The sequence below is a fragment of the Amblyraja radiata genome, chromosome 20, assembly GCF_010909765.2.
Source record: "Amblyraja radiata isolate CabotCenter1 chromosome 20, sAmbRad1.1.pri, whole genome shotgun sequence".
NCBI lineage: Eukaryota > Metazoa > Chordata > Chondrichthyes > Rajiformes > Rajidae > Amblyraja > Amblyraja radiata.
The window spans coordinates 42,389,772-42,412,348 of NC_045975.1; the positions used below are offsets into that span (position 1 = coordinate 42,389,772).

Genomic DNA, 22,577 nt, shown 5'->3' on the forward strand with positions numbered 1-22,577 from the left:
ACAACATTTTCACCCAGAGAGTTGTGAATTTGTGGAATTATCTGCCACAGAAGGCAGTAGAGGCCAATTCACTGGGTGAATTTAAAAGAGAGTTAGATAGAGCTCTAGGGGCTAGCGGAATCAAGGGGTATGGGGAGAAGGCAGGCACGGGTTACTGATTGTGGATGATCAGGCATAATCACAATGGCGATGCTGGCTCGAAGGGCCAAATGTCCTCCTCCTGCACCTAGTTTCTATGTTTCTATGTTTCTAATGTAGAGTCCTAGGGGTTAGATATCTTTAGTATAGTTTAGTTTAGAGATACAGCGTGAAAACAGGCCTCTCAGCCCACCGAGTTCACGGCGATCAGCGATCACCTGCACACTAGTCCCATCCTACACACCAGGGACAATTTACAGAAGCCAATTGAGCTACAAACCTGTACATCTTTGGAAAATCGGAGGAAACTGGAGCACCCAGAGAAAAACCATGCGGTCACTGGGCCAACGTAGAAACTCCATACAGACAACACCCGTCTAGTCAGAATAGAACCCGGGTCTTTGGTGCCGCTGCGCCACCTTGGCCGCCCTTTACTTCACCAGACTTTTGTAGACATTTGTCCCAACCCGAAACGTCACCTATCCACATTCTCCAGTGATGCTGCCTCACCCGTTGAGTTACTTCGGCAGCTTTTGAACCTAGTTAAGCTGGTAGGAACATTCAGACTGATTGTAGGAGGGGGGTGAGAAAGCTGGAAGAGAGATGGGGGTGGGGCAAAGCCTGGCAAGTGATAGGTGGATTCAGTTGAGGTGTTTTGATTGGTAGATGCTTAGACAAAGTCCAGTGATGGAAAGAATGACTAAAGGAGAAATGAGGCGTGAAATGTGAAGCCAGAGGAAGGATTGTATGTGCTACACACTATGTTGATAGTGGGGAACTAGAAAGCCTTTATTTAGCTGGATGCAGGGGCGGAAATCCCGGGGGGGGCCAGAGGGGACACGTCCCCCCCATGCTTTGAGAGGTAGGGGACATTCCCCCCCAAGTTTTTGTGATCCCGATTTTAAAATCTCCGCGTTTAGTGCTGGATTGAGCCTCCGAAGTCTCGCGCATGGCCGCCAAAAAATTGTGTCCCCCGTCCCCTCCATGTTTTGATAGTGAGTTCCGCTCTTGGCTGGATGGAGTTAAGAGTGTGCCTTTAAACTACTGCTCTAGATATGATTGAAAGGTAGTAATTAGGCACTCAAGTTCCCCAAAGCTCAGATTTGATGCTAAAAGTAAAAATGTAAAATGCACAACAAGGGTATTGTTTCAAACTTGAGAGTGCCACAAAGTGCTGGAGTAACTCAGCGGGTCAGGCAGCATCTCTAGAGAACGTGGATAGGTGACGTTTCGGGTTGGGACTGATGGATTCTGTATTTCGAGACATTGCACAATTCCTTTTGGTTGCAAAGCATCAGACTGGTGCGGGTAGGGGGGAAGAAGTCTGGAAGGAGAGGGGCAAAGCAAAGCCTGGCGAGTGATTGGTGGATAAGGGTCGGAGATGAAAAGCCTGAAGGTGTCAGAGAAAATGGGAGTTGCGAATTGTGACTATTGTTAAATAGAGGACGGAATGTAGGTTTCATGGGAGGTGCAGGGGAGAAATAGGTGATCCAGGTGGGGCACAAGAGAGGGGCGGGGGGGGCTAACAATGGCGGGGGAAAGGGCAAAGAAGGCATGCTTGTAGTTACCTAAGCATCTGCCAGTCCAAACGCCCCTCACCTGTATCCACCTATTACCTGCCAGGCTTTGTCCCGCCCGCCTCTCGTCCAGATTTCCTTCCCCCCCCCCACAATCAGTCTGAATAAGGTCCCTGATCAAAAACATCAACTATCCAGGTTCTCTAGAGATGCTGCCTGACCCACTGAGATACTCCAGTACATTGTGTTTGCTCAAGATTCCAACATCTGCAGTTCCTTGTGTTACCAAGCTCTTGAAATACAGAACGATATTAATGTTTGATGTGTTGCATTATAAATAGTAGTTCAGGAATGTACAATGCCCAGCTTACAGTAACAGAATGGACTGCTGCTTTACACAGCCAGAGACCCGGATTCAATCCTGACTAGGAGTGTTTACTTTACGGAGTTTGTACGTTCTCCCTGTGACCATTTGTGTTTTCCCCGGGTGCTCCGGTTTCCTCTCACACTCCACAGTTTGTAGGTTAATTGGCTTTGGTAAATTGGAGTCTCTAGTGTAAATGGTGCTGCCAGTGCACGGGATGGTCGCTGGTCGGCATGGACTCCGCGGACTGAGGTGCCTGTTTCCGTGCTGTATCTCAAAAGTCTAAAGTCTAAAGAACTCTCCGTGGATTCAGTATTTGACAACATTGACCGATTCTTCTCAGCACAAAGCACCAGTGAAATTTCAAATTTTTGCAAAATAAATGACATCACATGATTGAGCTTACAAAGGGCTCTTAGTCACTGCCATGCAAATCTGTCCTCCCCCTCTCAGACATGATGTCAGTCACATCATAACAATGTTCTTGTCATAATATTTTAACAAGCCTGTGATCACACACTGTAAAACTCTAGAAGAGAGTCACATGCATCTGATACTTGAGAGTAATTTTGAAAGCAGAAATCAAAGTGGTTTGGTCTTGGCACCAATGAACCTGCAAGCTCACAAACGAGGAACAATATTTCAGGATTTGTTTGCACCCATTGGGTTCATCACCGTGCTTGCAATCTCCCGCTCATATCCCAGTAAAGATCGCTTTCTATTCCCCCCATCCGTCCTTTACTGGGCCATATAACCTCGGTTTATTTTTGGAAGGCCAGGGGTCTTCAAAAGATGCCCGGAGACTCTTGGCTGCTCCGGCGCGCTTGGCAACATAAACTCAGCAAGATGAATAATTTCCGATGACGTGGGGTCTCCAAAATAGCAAAGATGAATTGCTTTGTAGGAGCGACTCTCAAGCTAAACCTGACACGTAGCTACTTAAAAGTCAAAGCCATGGTCACATTTGTGGAACCGGGACCATGGCACTTTGCCGAGGAGGGAACTGCAGATGCTGGTTTAAACCGAGGATAGAAATAAAAAGCTGGAGTAACTCAGCGGGACAGGCAGCATCTCTGGAGAGAAGGAATGGGTGACGTTTAAGTTCAATCTGAATAAGGGTCTCGACCCAAAACATCACCCATTACATCTCTTTAGAGATGCTGCCTGTCCCGCTGAGTTACTCCAGCTTTTTTTGACTATCCATGGCACTTTGCCTAACTGTATGGGGGTCGATGTGTCTGGGTCGAGGTGATGGTGGAATGCGCCGCTGGAGGCCCAGCAGTAGCCTGGGGCTCGATTAGAATGGGTGCCGCTCCAAGAGGCCTGCAGCGGCACGGAGTGGCGGAACAACACTGGAGGACACCGACAATATCGCCATGCCAGTCCGGCCCTTCAACTCTGACCCAGTGCCGTCGTCAGGACAACTTGCCCTCTATGGACAAGTTAAGAATCTACATTTTTTTAACAACTTTGGACTTGAATGCAGGTATGGCAGGCAGTGAAGAAAGCAAATGGCATGTTGGCCTTCATAGCGAGAGGATTTGAGTATAGGAGCAAGGAGGTCCTACTGTAGTTGTACAGGGCCCTGGTGAGACCACACCTGGAGTATTGTGTGCAGCTTTGGTCTCCTAATTTGAGGAAGGACATTCTTGCTATTGAAGGAGTGCAGCCTGGGTTCACCAGGTTTATTCCCGGGATGGCGGGACAAACATATGATGAAAGAATGGATCGACCGGGTTTATAACAACTCCGATGTTGGGGGAGTCCAGAACCAGGGGTCACAGTTTTAGAATAAGGGGTAGGCCATTTAGGACTGAGATGAGGAAAACCAGGGAGTTGTGAATCTGTGGAATTCTCTGCCACAGAAGGCAGTGGAGGCCAATTCACTGGATGTTTTCAAGAGAGTTAAATTTAGCTCTTCGGGCTAACGGAATCAAGGGATATGGGGAGAAAGTAGGAACGGGGTACTGATGTTGGATGATAAGCATGATCATATTGAATGGTGATGCTGGCTCGAAGGGGCTGAATGGCCTACTCCTGCACCTATGTTTCTATGAATCATACAAAATGGTGCCAGAAACATGGCAGCTCGTATGTGCTGCCTACTATTGTTACACTCGACTCCTTAAGTAAGATTGTGCACATGTATTGTAAGATTTTTACTGCAAATATGAATATTACTGCACCTAGATATATTTGACAATAAAGCAACCATTCAACCAATGAACTCTCCAAACAGCAAATGTACAAGTTGTAAAGTGGTTAAAGAGATTGTAAATACCACAGTTAGGCTGCTCTGGCCTTGGCATTAATGTTTAAGTGGGATTTGTACTCCCAGACAGAGAGCCGTAGGCTTCATTCAAGTCTTGTGTCATTCTGTCCCCACTAATTGATTGAAAGATACAGCACGGCCTTGGGGCCACTGACTCCACATCGCCCATCAATCACCCGTTAATACTAGTTCAACGTTTACACATTAAACCTATGTCCTCTGGAACTTAGAACGGCACAGCATAGGAGTTGGCCCTTCGGCCCACAATGTCTGTGCCGAGATCAACTCGCAGCTGCCCGCATATAATCCATATCCTCCCATTCCCAGCATATTCATGTGCTTTTCCAAAAGTCGTTTAAACACCACTAACATAACTGCTTCAACCACCGACCGGCACGGTGGTGCGGTGGTAGAGTTGATGCCTTACTGCGAATGCAGCGCCGGTGACCCTGGTTCGATCCCGACCACGGGTGCTGTTGTATGGAGTTTGTACGTTCTCCTCGTGACCTACGTGAGTTTTCTGTGAGATCTTCGGTTTCCTCCCACACTCCAAAGACGTACAGGTTTGTAGGTAAATTGGCTTGGTATAATTGTAAATTGTCCCTCGTGTGTATAGGATAGGGTTAATGTGCGGGGATCGCTGGTCGGCACGGACCCGGTGGGCCTATTTCTGCGCTGTATCTCTAAACTAAACTAAACTAAACCACCCCTTGGTTCCAGGTACCCACCACCCTCTGGGTAAAAAAAAAAACCCCGCACATCTCCTTTAAACTTTTCCCCTCTCACCTTAAAATTATATTCTCCAGTAATTGATTGTATTCCTTCCTGGAAAGAGGTTCTGACCGTCTCCTCAATCTATGCCTCTCAACATTTTCTACATCTCTTTCTGGATGTTAGTCTAGATTACTAAAAGTCTGATCTTGACAACTTCCTGTTGTTTTGTATATTGATTTTAGAAAAAACACTGCCACTTACGGCTGTGATATTTGGCCATCTTACTCAGAGTCCCCCTCCGCTGCGGAGGACAAGAGGATTTTTCCCATCGATTAAAAATAAAAGAGTTATTAGTATTTTTAAAATGTTGAGATTCTCTCTCCTGAAGGCCACGCCCCTTCCAGAGGGACTATAAAACCCGGAAGTGTTGAGTGCCTCAGTCAGTCTCTGCAAGATGGGGGAGCGAGAGGGTCACGTCTCTCAGTCTGAGCTGTGAATAACACTGAACACATGTCTGCTAAACTGTGAGTGGTTTTACTGACCTGTCAGTGCCCTTAATGTGGTTTGAAAATATAGTTTGGAAATGCTAAAGCTGTGTTGCCTTTGGTTTGGAAATGCTAAAGCTGTGTTGTCTTTGGTTTGGAAATGCTAAAGCTGTGTTGCCTTTGTTTTGGAAATGCTAAAGCTGGGTTACCTTTGGTTTGGAAATGCTAAAGCTGGGTTACCTTTGGTTTGGAAATGCTAAAGTTGCCTTGACTAATTAAAGTTGCCTTGCCTAATTAAAGTTGCCTTGCCTAATTAAAGTTGCCTTGCCTAATTAAAGTTGCCTTGCCTAATTAAAGTTGCCTTGCCTTCTATATAATTAAAAGTCTAATCTTGACCACTTCCTGTTTGCACTTTATATTGATTTTAGAAAAAGATGCTACCACGTACGGCTGTGATTTTTGGCCATCTTACGCAGAGTCCCCCTCCGCTCATCAGGTGCCGAAGATTTTTCCCATCGATGAAAAATAAAAGAGTTATTAGTGTTAAAAAATGTTGAGATTCTCTCTCCTGTCAATCACGCCCCTTCTGGTGGGATGGGGGAGGGACTATAAAACCCACAAGTGTGGGCATGGCCCAGTCTCTGCAAGATGGAGGAGGGATAGGTCACGACTCGCTGACTTTAGTGGCCTTGCACCCTGCTTGAAATGGTATGGAACTGCACTTGAATTTGGTGGCCTTGCACCCTGCTTGAAGTGGTAAGAAACTGTACTTGAATTTGGTGGCCTTGCACCTGCTTGAAATGGAATTTCAAGGAATAGGCGTGAGTCAACTGCCAGCCCACAAGCCGTGAGTGAGTGAGCTGCCAGCACAACACGCTTGAGTGACGGAGCCACCAGCCCAAGAAATCATTCGCCCACAATGTCCATACTAGCCCTCTGGAAACCAGTCGCTTCAGCCCACAACACCCATATTAGCGCTCCAGAAAGCACCCCCCCTCCCCCCCCACTGGCCACCAATATTGGAATTGGTGGAGAGGTGGAATATTGCATAGTGGGAACAGCCCTCCCATGTGAACGGGTCCCACTTAGTCTAGTTTATTCTTTAAATTTCCAGTTGTATTCCTTTACACAGTACCCTAGTTCTAATAAAACCACAATTCATTGTAAATAATTTTTGTGGAGTTAAATAAATGAAATAATGGGCATTTACCCATTTCAATGCAAGTTGTTGGAGGTGTAGAGTTTCAAGTGTAGAGCTGATGTGTAGGAAAATGCTGGTTTAGATCAAAGATAGACACGATAAGCTGGAGTAACTCAGCGGGTCACAGCATCTCTGGAGAAAAGCAATAGGTGACGTTTTGGGTCAAGACTTTTCTTCAGACATTTGCGGTCTGGCATTTGAGACATCAAGGGCTGAGATGAGGAAAAACCATCTTCGGCCAGAGAGTTGTGAATCTGTGGAATTCTCTGCCACAGAAGGAAGTGGAGGCCAATTCACTGGATGTTTTCAAGAGAGGGTTAGATATTGCTCTTAGAGCTAACAGCATCAAAGGATATGGGGAGAAAGCAAGAATAGATGATCAGCCATGATCATATTGAATGGCGGTGCTGGCTCGAAGGGTCGAATGGCCTACTGCTGCACCTATTTTCTATGTATCTATGTTTCTGTTTGTGCTTGAAAAAGGGTCTCGACCCAGAATGTTCCCTATTCCTTTCCACCAGAGATGCTGTAGTATGACCTTCTGAGTTACTCCAGCAATTTGTGTCTATCTAGGCATTGCTGATGGTCTCAGGGTGCCTCAGCATTGGGTTTGTTCTGCTGCTGGACTCTTTATGGAGTCTAGTTCCAGGGTTTGACCTGGCACAGATTGTCCAACCTGTCTGCTGGAGATGGACCTCATGATTCCACATCAGGCTGGACCCAACGTCAATGGATGTGAATATTAAAATATTAAATTATCTTTAAAATCTTATTTTATCTCACAGACCAGTCTCCTCACCATCAACATCTACACTTCACACTGCCTTGGAAAAGCAGCCAACATAATCAAAGACTTGTCCCACCCCGGTCATTTCTCATTCTCCCCGCTCCCGTCCAGCAGAAGGTACAGAAGCTTGAACGAGCGCACCACCAGACTCAGGAACAGCTTCTTCCCCTCTGTTATCAGGCTTCTGAACGGTCCTTCCATAAACTAGGGTACTGTCCGATTCACCTCTACCCCATTGCGGACATTGGACTTTGTCTCTGGAACTGATGCGCTACATTGCGCTACAGAGAACTGCATTCTGCACTGTATAATTTGCATCCTTTGATCTACCTATTTAGAGTTTAATTTGATTGCATTTATGTATGGTGTGATCTGATTTGATTGGAGAGCATGCAAAATAAAGCTTTTCATTGTACTTCAGTACACATGACAATAATACATTTTAACCTCATTTTAGAAATAAAGGTCTTCACTCACTGGAAGGTTATGCAGTGAGTTCCATTCCTTTAGATTGTTGAATATTGTTGAGGCAATACATCTTTCAGTACCACATTGGCAATGATGTCTTTTGAAGTACTCTTGCTAGAACTCATTTGCTCAACATTTCCTGAAATTGAGGTTAGTCATTTTAGCAGTCTTTCCCCTGGAACAAGTATTGTCATTTATTTTTCTAAAAGGTTAAATGTTCCTTGCTGGTGCCATTATATTGCAGGTACCAGTGTGAAATTGCTGCTTGTTTAGGGACATGCACTTCTGATTTGTACTGTTGAAGCTCTCACCATTTAATACATTACATGTTGATATCAGTGGCCATCCTGTCAACTGTGGCAATGTTAAAAACACTGCTGGACTGTCACATAATGGGAACTGTTTAAACTCTTTGCACAGTGATGATCGCCAGGGTGAGGCAAGTAAACAGACAAATTTCTTGCGATGATTCAGTAACATCCCAATTTGGATCAGATAACTCGAGAGATAATTAATGCCAAATAAATTGTGTTGATGTAAAGGTGAAAGCAGTCTAACATGGAAACAATGCCACGTAACTCCCCAGCATGAAGTTCATGGCTGCCATTTTCTGTATCACCGTCAAATACGATTTAGTTCATTTTAATTTATTGATACGTGTACCGAGGTACAGTGAAAAGCATGTTTTGTTGCGTTCTAGTTTAGTTTAGTTTAGCTAACGATATTTCAAAGACGTTTCCTTAACTATGACCTAATAACGATGAAAAAATTAATACTTGAATTTTGGAAACAGACAACAGTCCCTACAGTGAAGATGTGGATCACAGATATGTCCGAGACACTACATTTGGAAAACATTAGGCTTGTCTTGGCGGAAAAACAAGATCAATTTCTTAAGACATGGACACCCCTTACTGAATTCTTACAATAGTATGGTGAAACACAAATTTAAATTTAAATCCGATGCTAGGTTGGGAGAGGCGGTGGGGGGGAACGAGGAGCAAGGTATATCTCCATTTATTTATTTTTTCCCCTCTATCTTTCTGCTACACTGCTTTGATAGTTTAGGGGACTTTTTCTTGTTCTCCTTTACTCTATCTTTTCACTTTTTACTCCTTTCTTTTCTTGCTTTCTCTTTCTTTCCTTTTTTTCATTTTTATAATTTAGGTTATAAGGTTAAAAACGAAGCTGTGCAATAATTGTATAATTCTAGATGCCGAATGTTTTATCTTTGTACAATTGCTTCTAATAAAATTTAAAAAAATTAAAAATAGTTTTGTTTAGTTTAGACACGTCACAGTGAAGTTCTTTGCTTGTATACCAAAGGTATGTAAATAGTCGCCACATAGAGGGCACTGACAAAGTTACAAAGTATCTGCCCCAGGTCTACCTTTGTTCTTCCCCCCCCCCCCACCCCCCCATCCCCTCTCACGTCAGTCCCCCGACGCTTGGTCCTCCATTGTCCATTGCTCATCCCCCTTCCCCACGCCGGATTCTCCTTTGTTCCTTCCCTCGGCAGTGGCGTCCTCACTTTCACATATCCGTTCTCGTCCGTCGGTAGGCGCCATCATCGATCGCTGCACCGACATCTTCACTATCGCTGCTGGGACCTCTCCTGAGACCTCTGTGGCGTTGACCCTCGGCCCCAGCCTCAGGCTCCGTCGAGCCAGGCACCATCGGCCGCGGGCTTCATCGACCCACGAGGCATCGGCCCAAGAACTGCAGAAGTTCTTCTGCAGCCTACAATAACAGTGGGCTGTCATGTTGGCACAGTCAAGATGCCGCAAAAATTTCTCATAACTGTTTCCAACTCGATGACATTTCAATTCCAATTATGGAGAAACTGAGAAGTTCAACAAAAGCCTTCTCTTCCCTCTTTTTTTGCCACCACCAAAGCTGGCAGAGTCTCACACGATCCCAAGGCTGTCAAGAAAGGGATCAGATGTTGCTTCCCTGGGTGATCACAAATGTACATTTTTAGTGTTGTCAATCACGGGTGTTCAATTTGGAAAAAGTGAAATTAGCTCATTTAACCTTTATATGCTATAATATCATTCTCTCAGCTTGCAAATGTTCCCAGAAACATTGGCAGGATTGTATTAGGCTGGTTCAAGGGAACTAGAAAAGAGAAAAAATATATGCAGTAGCAAATCGTTAATTGCATTGGCAAGGCCGAATATAGCACATGTTCACCAGAGTCTAAATGAGGCTTAGCAGCAGAGTTATTTATGTTTATACAATGCAAATATTGCTCTTTGGGTGTTCAGAAATAGGTATGTGGCTGTACAAATCCTTGGGTTCTTTGTACCCAATATTCATCTAATGTTTCCTTCCTTATGCAAGGTGTAGAAGAAAGAACTTGCTGAATTATTTCAAATGAGAGGGACAAAGCCTAAAGGAGATGTGCATGGCAAGTTTTTTCATGCAGAGAGTGGTGAGTGCCTGGAACGTGCTGCCAGGGGCGGTGGTGCAGGCAGATACGATAGTGGTTTTTAAGGGACTTTTGGATAGGCACATGGATAGGCACATGGCAGTCATGGTGGCGCAGCAGTAGAGTTGCTGCCTTACAGCAAAAATGCAGCGCCGGAGACCCGGGTTCAATCCCGACTATGGACGCTGTCTGTACGGAGTTTGTACGTTCTCCCCGTGACCTGCGTGGGTTTTCTCTGAGATCTTCGGTTTCCTCCCACATTCCAAAGACGTACAGGTTTATAAGTTAATTGCCTTGATTAATTGGCTTGATAAAAATGTAAAAATTGTCTGGTATAAAATTGTCCAACTTCCTGTATAATCCCTGGTGGTCTTCGGAAGGTACAAGGTACAAGGGTATGCACAGAATGGAGAGATATAGATTACGTGTAGACAGATAACAATTAGTCTTGGCATCATGTCGGCACAGACATTATGGGCCGAAGGGCCTGTTCGTGTTCTGTACTGTTCTATGTTGTATGTTAAGACAGTGGGCGGCATGGTGGCGCAGCGGTAGAGTTGCTACCTTACAGCGCTTTCAGCACGAGAGTCCGGGGTTCGATCCCAACCATGGGTGCTGTCGGTACAGAGTTTGTACGTTCTACCCGTGACCGCGGGGATTTCACTGAGATCTTTGGTTTCCTCCCACACTTCAAAGACACACAGGTATGTATGTTAATTGGCTTGGTATAATGTGAAATTTGTCCCTATGCATTGTGTGTGCGGGGATCGCTGATCGGTGTGGACTCGGTGGGCCGAAGAGCCTGTTTCTGTGCTGTATCTTTAAACTAAATAACTAAAACACTAAACAAGGAAAGCAAAATGACAAAAGAGGCGAAAAAATAATTTGCAAAGGAAACGAAGGTTAAACAAAATAGATGAAGAACATAGAAAGAACATAGAAAATTAGGTGCAGGAGTAGGCTATTCAGCCCTTGTCTGCACCGCCATTCAATATGATCATGGCTGATCATCCAACTCAGTATCCCATACCTGCCTTCTCTCCATACCCCCTGATCCCTTTATCCACAAGGGCCACATTTAACTCCCTCTTAAATATAGCCAATGAACTGGCCTCAACTACCTTCTGTGGCAGAGAATTCACCACTTTCTGTGTGAAAAATGTTTTTCTCATCTCAGTCCTAAAAGACTTCCTCCTTATCCTTAAACTGTGACCCCTTGTTCTGGACTTCCCCAACATCGGGAACAACTTCCTGCATCTAGCCTGTCCAACCTCTTAAGAATTTTGTAAGTTTCTATAAGATCCCCCCTCAATCTTCTAAATTCTAGCGAGTATAAGCCGAGTCTATCCAGTCTTTCTTCATTTGAAAGTCCTGCCATCCCAGGAATCAGTCTGGTGAACCTTCTCTGTTCTCTATGGCAAGATCTCAGAATCTCAGACAAGATCTATGAAACTCAGGCAAGTCAGAAGATCCCCCATTCTTCCACACATCCTCTCTTTCTCTCTCGGTAGCAGCAAAACACAATTAACCACAGCTCCAAGAAGATTTGAAGTGCGATTTATTGCACAATGTAGTAAGTACGCATTTAAAATATTGTCACAATCTTGGTTTCCACTGGACTTTATATTAAAGACTTCAGGCTCAAGAAGATTTAAGGATTTTTTTCCCCCACATAAATTTGTATGACATACAAGGGAAAAGATTGGGCTGGATATTAACAGAAGGGACAAGGGGTGGGTGGGGGAAGTGTGGGGTTAGGAGGAGTTGAGATTTAGAAGGGAAACTTAGAAGTGAATGAAATCAAGAGAGGAATAGATTTGATAGACGCGCAGAGTCTCTTGCCCAGAGTAGCGGAATCGAGGACCAAATGATATGGGCTTAAGGTGAAGGGGGAAAGATTTAATAGGAATCTGAGGGGTGATGTTTTCACGCAAAGGGTGGTGGGTGTACGAGACGTGCTGCTAGAGGAGGTAGTTGAGGCAGGGACTATCCCAACATTTAAGAAACAGTTAGACAGGTACATGGATAGGGCAGGTTTAGGGATAAAGACCAAACACAGGCAGGTAGATGGGACATTTTGGTCAGTGTAGACAAGTTGGGCTGAAGGGCCTGCTTCCACGCTGTATGACTCTGTCGGGATTTCCCTATATGTAGACGCTTGAAACTGCAGATGCTGCCATTTTCACCCAAACACAAAGTGCTGGAGTAACTCAGCTGGTCAGGCAGCATCTCTACCTACATGTGTAGACAAACACCAAGCACCGTACATCGTTTCCAATTGTCAGTTTTGTCATCTGGGTGTGAATATTTATAAATACGCAGATGACACAACCATCATAGGTCTCATCTCGAACAATAATGAAACAGAATACCGCACTCAAACACACAAAGCAGTCACTTGGTGCACAGATAATAACCTCTCACTCAACACATCAAAAACACACGAACTCATCATTGATTTCAGACGTAAGGCACAACCCAAGACACCCCTACTCATCTCAGGCGAACCCATATCCACCACTGACTCATACAAATTTCTAGGCACTCACATAAGCAATAACCTCAAATGGAAAATCAATTCAAATCACATCTACAAGAAAGCCAACCAGAGACTCTTCTTCCTCCGCCAGCTCAAGAAGTTTAGAGTAAGGAAACACCTCCTAATCAAATTCTACACAGCCATCATCCAAAGCATGCTCACTTCATCAATTACAGTCTGGTTCAGCAGTTTAGACACTCACTCCCGTAATAAATTATAACGCATAGTTAACAAAGCATCCAAAATCATCAGCACTCCCCTTCCATCAATAGAATCACTCCATCACAATCGGTCTGTGTCAAGGGTGAAGAAAATCATCTCTGATCCCTCCCACCCAGCTCACCACATCTTCCACCTGCTGCCATCAGGAAGGCGCTACAGCTCACTGTCCGCCAAGACATCTCGATTTAAAAACAGTTTTTACCCACACGCAATCCGAATTCTGAACACACTATGACAACAGCACATATCCTCCCCATGCATGTACTGTATATTGTATAATGTTGTGTTTTATGTTATGTTTGACGGGAATCAGCCTACCTTGTAACATCCTGTACTGAACCTGAATTCCACCAGCTTGACTGTGTGGTCATTAAATAATCTAATCTAATCTAATCTAACCATAGCCACTGGCCTTTCTTCCGGTCTGTCAGGGTCCTTGATGGGTCCCATGCTGATGTTGGATAATTCTGCAGAGAGAAGATGTTGACTCCCCATCCAGGGAACCGGACTTCAGTCACGGCTGCTTACAAGGTTAACAAGGGATATGGGAAGAAAGCAGGAACGGGGTACTGATTTTGGGTGATCAGCCACGATCATATTGTAGGGCTGAATGACTTACTCCTGCACCTATTTTCTATGTCTCTATGTTTCCATGTTTTAACTCCTGCTAAGCATGCAACACAAGAAAATTATATAGCCACGGTATTTTTGCCCGGGTTTGGGGAGTCTAAACATAGAGGGCATAGGTTTAAGGTGAGAGGGGCAAGATTTAATAGGGACCTGAGGGACAACTTTTTCACTCAGAGAATGGTGGTATATATGAAATCTGCTGGAGGAGGTCTTTGAGGCAGGTACTGTGACAACATTTAACAGGGAGTTGGGCAGGTACATGGATATGAAAGGTTCAGAGGAAGATGGACCAAATGGGCTTCACTCAGAAAGAGCACTTGGGTCAGCCAGAATGAGTTAGGCCGAAGGACCTGACACTGTGCTGTGTGACTCTATGTGCAGTTTAGTAGGTTTATTGCCCTCTGTAAATTGTCCTTACTGGTAGGGAATGGCATTATACAATGAGCTGACATAAGTTTAATGGGCTGAAATGACCTCTCTCTATGTTGCAAGGAAATATGCAGTGCCGGATTTAGATGAAGCTGAAGGCTTTTCCACATGTGAGGCCCCTCCCAATCCCCCACCCCCACAACGAGAGGAAGATGGAAGAGTCCACCAGATTGACACCGATTTACAGCCGAGCGTGGCCAATGAGATAAGGGGCTGGAAAGCTTAGCTTTTAATTTATTTATTTATTGCCAGTGCTAGTGTCGAGTTATCGGCTTAAAACATTATTATTCTGAAATGGAGGGAAAGGAAATTACTGAAGGGTTGTTTAGACACTACAGTGCGTTGTTACAGCATATGTAAGAAAGGCCTATGACAGTGTCAAAAATATTATACACCTTGCAGGGCTCTCACTTAACTTTTTTTCTCTGTTGTCAGCCGGGCAACCTAGGCAGCTCTTTAGGTTGCCAAATGACAGTTTAGGTGGTCATTTAAGACGGCTTGCATGACGCGGGCGATAATGTGCTCGGACGAAGTGCGTAGTTACCAGTCGGAATTATGCTCAATGAAGCATTCACATATTATTTCTGCTTCAAATAAAGTCACAAACTAAACATATTCACCAATCAAGACATGATATATACCACAATGACATGCAGCAAAATTATAATACAGTATCTCAACTCTTTTTACACGTTGCAATGAATGCAATTTCTATTATTTCTTTCCACTTCCAAACAAAACTGTGGTTGGATTATTCAGCATATGATCAACCTCGGAGAGACCTGATCTCCCGGTGGCTCAGCACTTCAACTCCCCCTCCTATTCCGAATCTAAACTTTCTGTCCTGGGCCTCTTCCATGGCCAGAGTGAGGCCCACCGTAATTTGGAGGAGCAGCACCTCATATTTTGCTTGGACAGTTTACACCCCAGCGGTATGAACATTGACTTCTCCAATTTCAGGTAGTCCCTGCTTTCTCCTCCCCTTTCCAGCTCTCCCTCAGCCCACTGTCTCCGCCTCTTCCTTTCTTCTTCCCGTCCCCCCCCCCACCCTCACATCAGTCAGAAGAAGGGTCTCGACCTGAAACTTCGCCTATTTCCTTCCCTCCATAGATGCTGCCTAACCCGCTGAGTTTCTCCAGCATTTTGGTCTACCCATTCACACAAGTTCTATTATCCCACTTTCCTCACCCACTCCCTACACATTAGGGGCAATTTTACAGAGACAAGTTAACCTACAAAGCCAATGCGTCTTTGGGATGTTGGAGGAAACCCACACGCTTGCAGGGAGAATGTGCAAATTCAACACAGACAGTGCCCGAGGACAGGATCGAACACAGATCTCTGGCGTGTGAGGCAGCAAGTCCACCAGCTGTGCCACTATAATTTGTTTCCCAACACACACAAAATTATACGTTGATAACGTTGATAACTTTACTAATGTACTAAAAAAATAACGTTACTAAAAAAAAAATATCAATGTATTTCAGTCTTATGTCTCCAAGTAATGCTTTGTCCCCCTTTACAGCTACTGGATGTTTTAATTCAGTTCAAGACTATGGGGCAATACATTGGCCATAAAGTTGTTGCATAAAAGTGCCAGAGACCCGAATTGATCCTGAATATGGGTGCTGTCTGTATGGAGTTTGATCGTTTTCCCTTTGATTACATGGCTTTTCTCTGGGTGCTCTTGTTTCCTTCCACATTCCAGAGGTGTGCAGGAAACTATTTCAGACTCAACCCAAAACGTAATATTTTCCTTTTGTCCAGAGATTCTGTCTGACCTGTTGAGTTACTCCAGCTTTTTGTGTCTTTCTTCAGTTTAAACCAGCATCTGCAGTTTCTTCCTACATACACAATACTATACAACAGAACTTTATTAACCTCAGGAGGGATTTTGTGTGTGTGTGTGGGTATAAATATTATATATACACACACACACACACTTATATATATATATTCATATAGTTATTATAGATATATATTCATATATAAATATATACCTTTTTGTTTTCTCGTTTATAACATTGTTTGCAGAGTACTATGTTTACATATTCTGTTGTGCTGCTGCAAGTAAGGATTCCATTGTTCTAACTGGGACGTGAGAATAAAACATTCTTGACTTGACTTACGTTGCTAATGTGTGGGATAGAACTAGTGTACGGGTGATCGGTGTGGACTCGGTGGGCCGAAGGGCCTGTTTCCACGCTGTATCTTTAAATTAAACTAAAAACACTAAAACCAGAGGGAGTCTAAAGAAGGGTCTCTACCCGAAACGTCACCCAATTTCTTCTATCCAGAGATGCTGGCTGCTCCATGGAGTTCCCCGCACAATTAAAGCATGGAATAGTCTTCACCCTACCATAGTTACCCAACCAGACACAACTAAATTTAAGGTACCTCTTTTTTCCGCAAGAACCCTTTTTTGCTGAAGTCCAAGTCAAGAGTCAAGAGAGTTTTATTGTCATGTGTCCCAGATAGGACAATGACATTCTTGCTTGCCGCAGCACAACAGAGTATTGTAAACATAATACAGAACAGGAGATTAAAGATTCAGTGTGTCTATATACCATAGACCATATATATACACAATAAATACACGGATAAAATGCAATAAACTGTTATTGTTTGGACTTTTTGGAGGACAAGGAAACCAGAAGCAAGAGTTACTCCAGGGAGTTAATCCAGCTCCAGGGAGTGATTCTACGTTGGTTTTCAGCAGACACGGCGAGGCAGCGACCGGACAGCAATGGCGGCCAGATCTCCCATAATTCAAAGCGAGGGAGAAAGTGCCCAGTGGCGACCTGTTGCCGTGGCAGTGTGCATGTGCAGGGCGGCTGATGGTGTGCTCGCCGTGGTTGTGCAGGGGGAGGATGTGCTGGCCGTAGCAGTGCGCATGTGCAAGGCGGCTGATGGTGTGCTCGCCGTGGTTGTGCAGGGGGAGGATGTGCTGGCCGTAGCAGTGCGCATGTGCAAGGCGGCTGATGGTGTGCTCGCCGTGGTTGTGCAGGGGGAAGATGCGCTGGCCGTAGCAGTGCGCATGTGCAGGGCGGCTGATGGTGTGCTCGCCGTGGTTGTGCAGGGGGAGGATGTGCTGGCCGTAGCAGTGCGCATGTGCAAGGCGGCCGGCCGTGCCGGCGGATGAGGAGCGAGCGGAGAGCGGAGACCCGGCGATCCGGACACGGATGGCGGGCGGTGAGTGACAGAGAGAGGGAGATAGAGGGGGGCCCGCTCAGAGTTGAATGGCAGGTATCCAGGGTGCTTGCCAAGCCTGGCAAAATGACACAACGTTTAGGTTGCCCGGCGGAACAATAGGTGGCCATTGGCACCCAGGCAACCATTAATTTTGAGTCCTGCCTTGGCCCTCTAGATTTCGAGGCCCTAGGTAAATCCGGCTCTGGAAAGATGCCAACGATGGTTACATCCTCAACATTTTAGAAGCGATCAAGTAACTCACCAACCATTTACAGAGTTAGTTATTTTGGCAAATTTACTTCAAAGCTTATTGAAAGTTCCAGTACAGACTCCAGACTTCAATCACAGCTTCCTACAGAAGGTTAATTGCTGCTAAACCTGCCACACAAGAACATAATGCAGTATTTCTGCTTGCTTTTGGGGAGTCTATCAATAGAACAAGGTTTAGGCATAGTTTTTGTTTCACTCAGAGGGTGGTGGATACACGGAACAAGCTGCCAGAGGAGGTAGTGGAGGCAGGTATTCTTGTACACTTGCATGCCAGTGCTAATTCCAGAACTAATGGAACGGCACGGTGGTGCAGCGGTAGAGTTGCTGCCTTACAGCACCAGAGACCCGGGTTCGATCCTGACTACGGGTGCTGTCTGCATGGAGTTTGTACGTTCTCCCTGTGACTGCGTGGGTTTTCTCCGGGTGCTCCGGTTTCCTCCCACACTCCAAAGATGTGCAAGCCTGTAGGTTAATTAGCTTCAGTAAAAATTGAAAATTGCCCCTATTGTGTAGGATAGTGCTAGTGTACGGGGTGATTGCTGGTTGGCGTGGACTCAGTGGGCCGAAGGGCCTGTTTCCGTGCTGTATTTTGTAACTAAACTAATCATTTCACTTTGGGAAACAGTATTGTTATAATTGCAGTAAGAACAGCCAGGTGATGTGACAATTTACAATTAGGATCTCACAGGTCAGAGGCTGCACAAATTTCATTGCCCCTTGCTTTCTTTTGCATCTCACTGAATTATTTGTTAAATAAACGGAGGGAATTTCAAGCATATCTGTACCACAGAATTCTCTTCCGCAGACCTTTGAACAATTTTGTAAAATAATGATCCAATTACGTGGGATAATCTGAAAGTGATCTAATAGATGAAAGCAGCACTAGTGCAACTACTAATTTACCTATATTTACTTTATTAATGCAACAACCATCTGAGGGAAAAGAAAATAATGTAATATTATCAAAAAGATAACAGTGGTATTACAGCTATGTACAAGAGTACAACATCGCTAATTGCAGCATAGGTGATACTTATTACAATAGGTCATGGATAGTTATGCTGTCAAAATATAAAATACTGCTGAATGGCATGTAGTAAATTTGAAATTAAAGGGCTGATTACTCAGGAGTTCTCTGAGGTAAAGGGCTTCTCCACATTTCGCGGGTCATCGAACCCTGACGTGGTCATCACGTGAGAAGTTGCATGCTTGCACTTTCATATTCGAACAGACCCAAATACTCGCAGGAGAACGCACTCACCCATTCACGGGCAAATGGATATAAATGCACATTCTCCATGTTCACTTCAACTCAGCCAATTTGGGCAAGTTCATGAGGTAAACTGAAGGATTTTCAGTTTAGTTTGGATTAGTTTAGTTTGGTTGTGAAATACAGTGTGGAAACAGGCCATTCAGCCCACCCAGTCCGCGCCGACCCAGCGATCCCCCCCCCCCCCCCCCCCCCCCCCCCCCCGTGCATTAACACTGTCCTACACTCTCGGGACAATTTACCAAAGCAAATTAACCTACAAACGTGCATGTCTTTGGAGTTTGGGAGGAAACCGGAGCACCCGGAGGGAACCCACGGCGTCACAGATAGAGGATGCAAAGGCAGCTCCCATAGTCAGGATCGAACCCGGATCTCTGGCGCTGTAAAGCCGCAACTCTCCCGCTGCGCCACCGATGGGCAGCCTGGACTCTACAGGGATCTTTTTTCACTGAGTTTCTTCATTTATTTTTAAAACGTTGTTAACCTACACATTGGTCTCACTATTAACCCCTCTCACGCACGCAGAAGTGGAAGAAGTGAGGCAAAATTAATCAACAGAACATTCAGTAAGTCAGGCTGACTTAAAGGTTGAGGTTAATGTTTATCATTGTCATGTGTACCGAGGGAGAGTGAAACACTTTGTTTTGCATGCTGTCCAACAAGTATGTTGTACATAGATTCAATCAAGTGAAACTCCAGTACAATAGGTAGAGCAAAGGGAAGGATACAGAGTTCAGAATGTACTTCTCAGCATTGTAGTTCCAGAGAAAGTCTAATGTCCGCAATGGGGTAGAGGTGAATCGAACAGTACTCTAGATTATGGAAGGGCCATTCAGAAGCCTGATAACAGAGGGGAATCAGCTGTTCCTGAGTCTGGTGGTGCACATGTGCAGGCTAGGATTTTATTCCAGTGAGGCACTATATAAGAATGTCTGGAGTAAGATGTTCTACTAATCAATGGTAGTCAATGCCAGCTTCTTCGCTGCCGTATACTGGGGCAGCAGGGCAAAGGCTGCAGATGCCAACAGGATTAACAAGCTCATCAGGAAGGCTGGCTCCGTCCTGGGGATGGAGTTGGATTCACTGGAGATGGGCCTCAAACTGCGGAGCATCTTGGACAATACAGCTCACCCCCTCCATGACACACTGGTCAACCTGAGGAGCACCTTCAGCAACAGACTGGTTCCACCAAGCTGCAGCACAGAACGCCACAGGAGATCCTTTTTGCCCGTGGTTATCAAACTGTACAACTCCTCCCCCTTCTGTCGTGGGATAGACTGACTCCCCTCCCACGCCGCCCCCTCTGATCTTTGTACATCCCACATCCTGGACTTTCCACTCGTCACTTTGTTTTCATGTTTCATGTATCTTGTGGTGTTTAATGACTGTTAGCGAACCAATGTCCCTCATAGAAACATAGAAACATAGAAAGTAGGTGCGAGAGTAGACCACCAGGTCCGTCGAGCCCGCACCGCCATTCGCTCATGGCTGAACACTAAACAGACACACTTACCCACAAACAGTAGACACAAGACACAGAACACAAGACACTACCCTCCCCTTTATACCGCTATCACCCCTCTCCACCCCAAGAACCTCGCGATCTCCTGGGGGAGGCAAAAAACCGGATAAAAACCCAGGTCCAATTCGGGAAAAAAATCCGGGAAATTCCTCTCCGACCCCAATCCAGGCGATCGACACTTGTCCAGGAGATCACTCAGGTCTTACTATACTAACCATACCTAGGTCCATATCCCTGCCCTCTCCCCGTAGCCCCTTATCCCCTTGGCAGCTAAAAAACCATCTATTTTAGTCTTAAATATATTTAAAGTTTCTGCTTCCACTGCTCCCTGGGGCAGTGAATTCCATAAATTAACCACCCTCTGGGTGAAGAAGTTCTTCCTCATCTCAGTTTTAAAAGAGCCCCCCCTTATTCTGCAACTATGTCCCCTAGTTCTAGTTTCCCCGATCATTGGGAACATCCTCGGTGCATCCACCCGATCAAGGCCCCTCACGATCTTATATGTTTCAATGAGATCGCCTCTCATTCTTCTAAACTCCAAAGAGTAGAGTTCCAGCCTACTTAACCTTTCCTCATATGTCAATCCCCTCATTGCAGGAATTAATCTTGTAAACCTTCGCTGCACTGCCTCCAGGGCTAGTACATCCTTTCTTAAGTATGGACCCCAGAACTGTACACAGTATTCCAAATGTGGTCTCACTAATACTGTGTACAGCTGCAGCAAGACCTCCGTGTTTTTATACTCAATCCCCCTAGCAATAAAGGCCAAAACTCCATTGGCCTTCCTGATTGCTTGCTGCACCTGCATACTAACTTTTAGTGATTCATGTACTAATACCCCTAGATCCCTTTGCGTTGCATTACAACGCAGCTCCTCCTCATTTAGAAAATAACTTGCCCTATCATTTTTTTTCCCAAAGTGAATGACTTCACATTTATTAGTATTAAATTTCATCTGCCAAGTTGTTGCCCACTCACCTAGCTTATCTATATCCTTTTGCAGACTCTTCCTATCCTCCTCATCCCCTACTTTTCCTCCCATTTTTGTATCGTCCGCAAATTTTGATATATTACACTTGGTTCCCTCCTCCAAATCATTTATATAAATTGTGAACAACTGGGGTCCCAGCACCGACCCTTGCGGAACCCCGCTAGTTACCGGTTGCCATCCCGAGTATGAACCATTTATCCCCACTCTCTGCTTCCTATTTGTTAGCCAATCCTCTACCCATGCTAATATATTACCCCCAATCCCATAATTTTTTATTTTTAGCAATAGTCTCTTATGTGGCACCTTGTCAAAAGCCTTTTGGAAGTCCAAGTATACCACATCCACCGGTTCCCCTTTATCCACCCGGGTTGTTACTTCCTCAAAGAATTCGAGCAGATTCGTTAAACAGGACTTCCCCTTCACAAAACCATGCTGGTTCTGTCCGATGAAGTCATGTTTATCCAAGTGCCCCGTTAGTGTTTCTTTAATAATTGTCTCTAACATTTTACCCACCACCGATGTTAGACTAACCGGTCTATAGTTACCCGCCTTCTGTTTACTTCCTTTTTTAAATATAGGTGATACATTGGCCATTTTCCAATCCACTGGGACCGTTCCTGCCTCCAGGGAGTTTTGGAAAATTATCACCAATGCATCCACAATCCCCACCGCTATCTCCCTCAAGACCCTTGGATGTAATCCATCAGGCCCAGGGGATTTATCCTCCTTCAGTCTCATTAATTTCCCTAATACCACCTCCTTGGTGATCTTAATAGTATTTAGCTCCTCCATTCCTACCGCCCCCTGTTTATCCAGCGTTGGAATATTTTTTGTGTCTTCTATGGTGAAGACTGATACAAAATACTCGTTTAATGCCTTTGCCATTTCCATGTTCCCCACCAACAACTCTCCAGTCTCACCCTCCAATGGACCAACGTTCACCTTAGCCACCCTTTTTCTTTTTATATAGCTATAAAAACTCTTACTATTAGTTTTTATGTTGTTCGCTAAATTCCTTTCATAGTCTATTTTCCCCGTCTTAATTAATCTCTTAGTTATTTTTTGCTGACCTTTAAATGCTTCCCAATCCTCTACCCTCCCACTATCTCTGGCTACCTTATATGCCCTTGCCTTC

General features: G+C 44.9%; 1 protein-coding gene across 1 annotated transcript in view; it reads right to left on the reverse strand.

Annotated features, from left to right (window-relative positions):
• Positions 1 to 22,577, reverse strand: part of LOC116984349 (ethanolamine kinase 1-like) — a 331,741-nt gene that overhangs the window by 185,189 nt on the left and 123,975 nt on the right. The window lies entirely within an intron of this gene.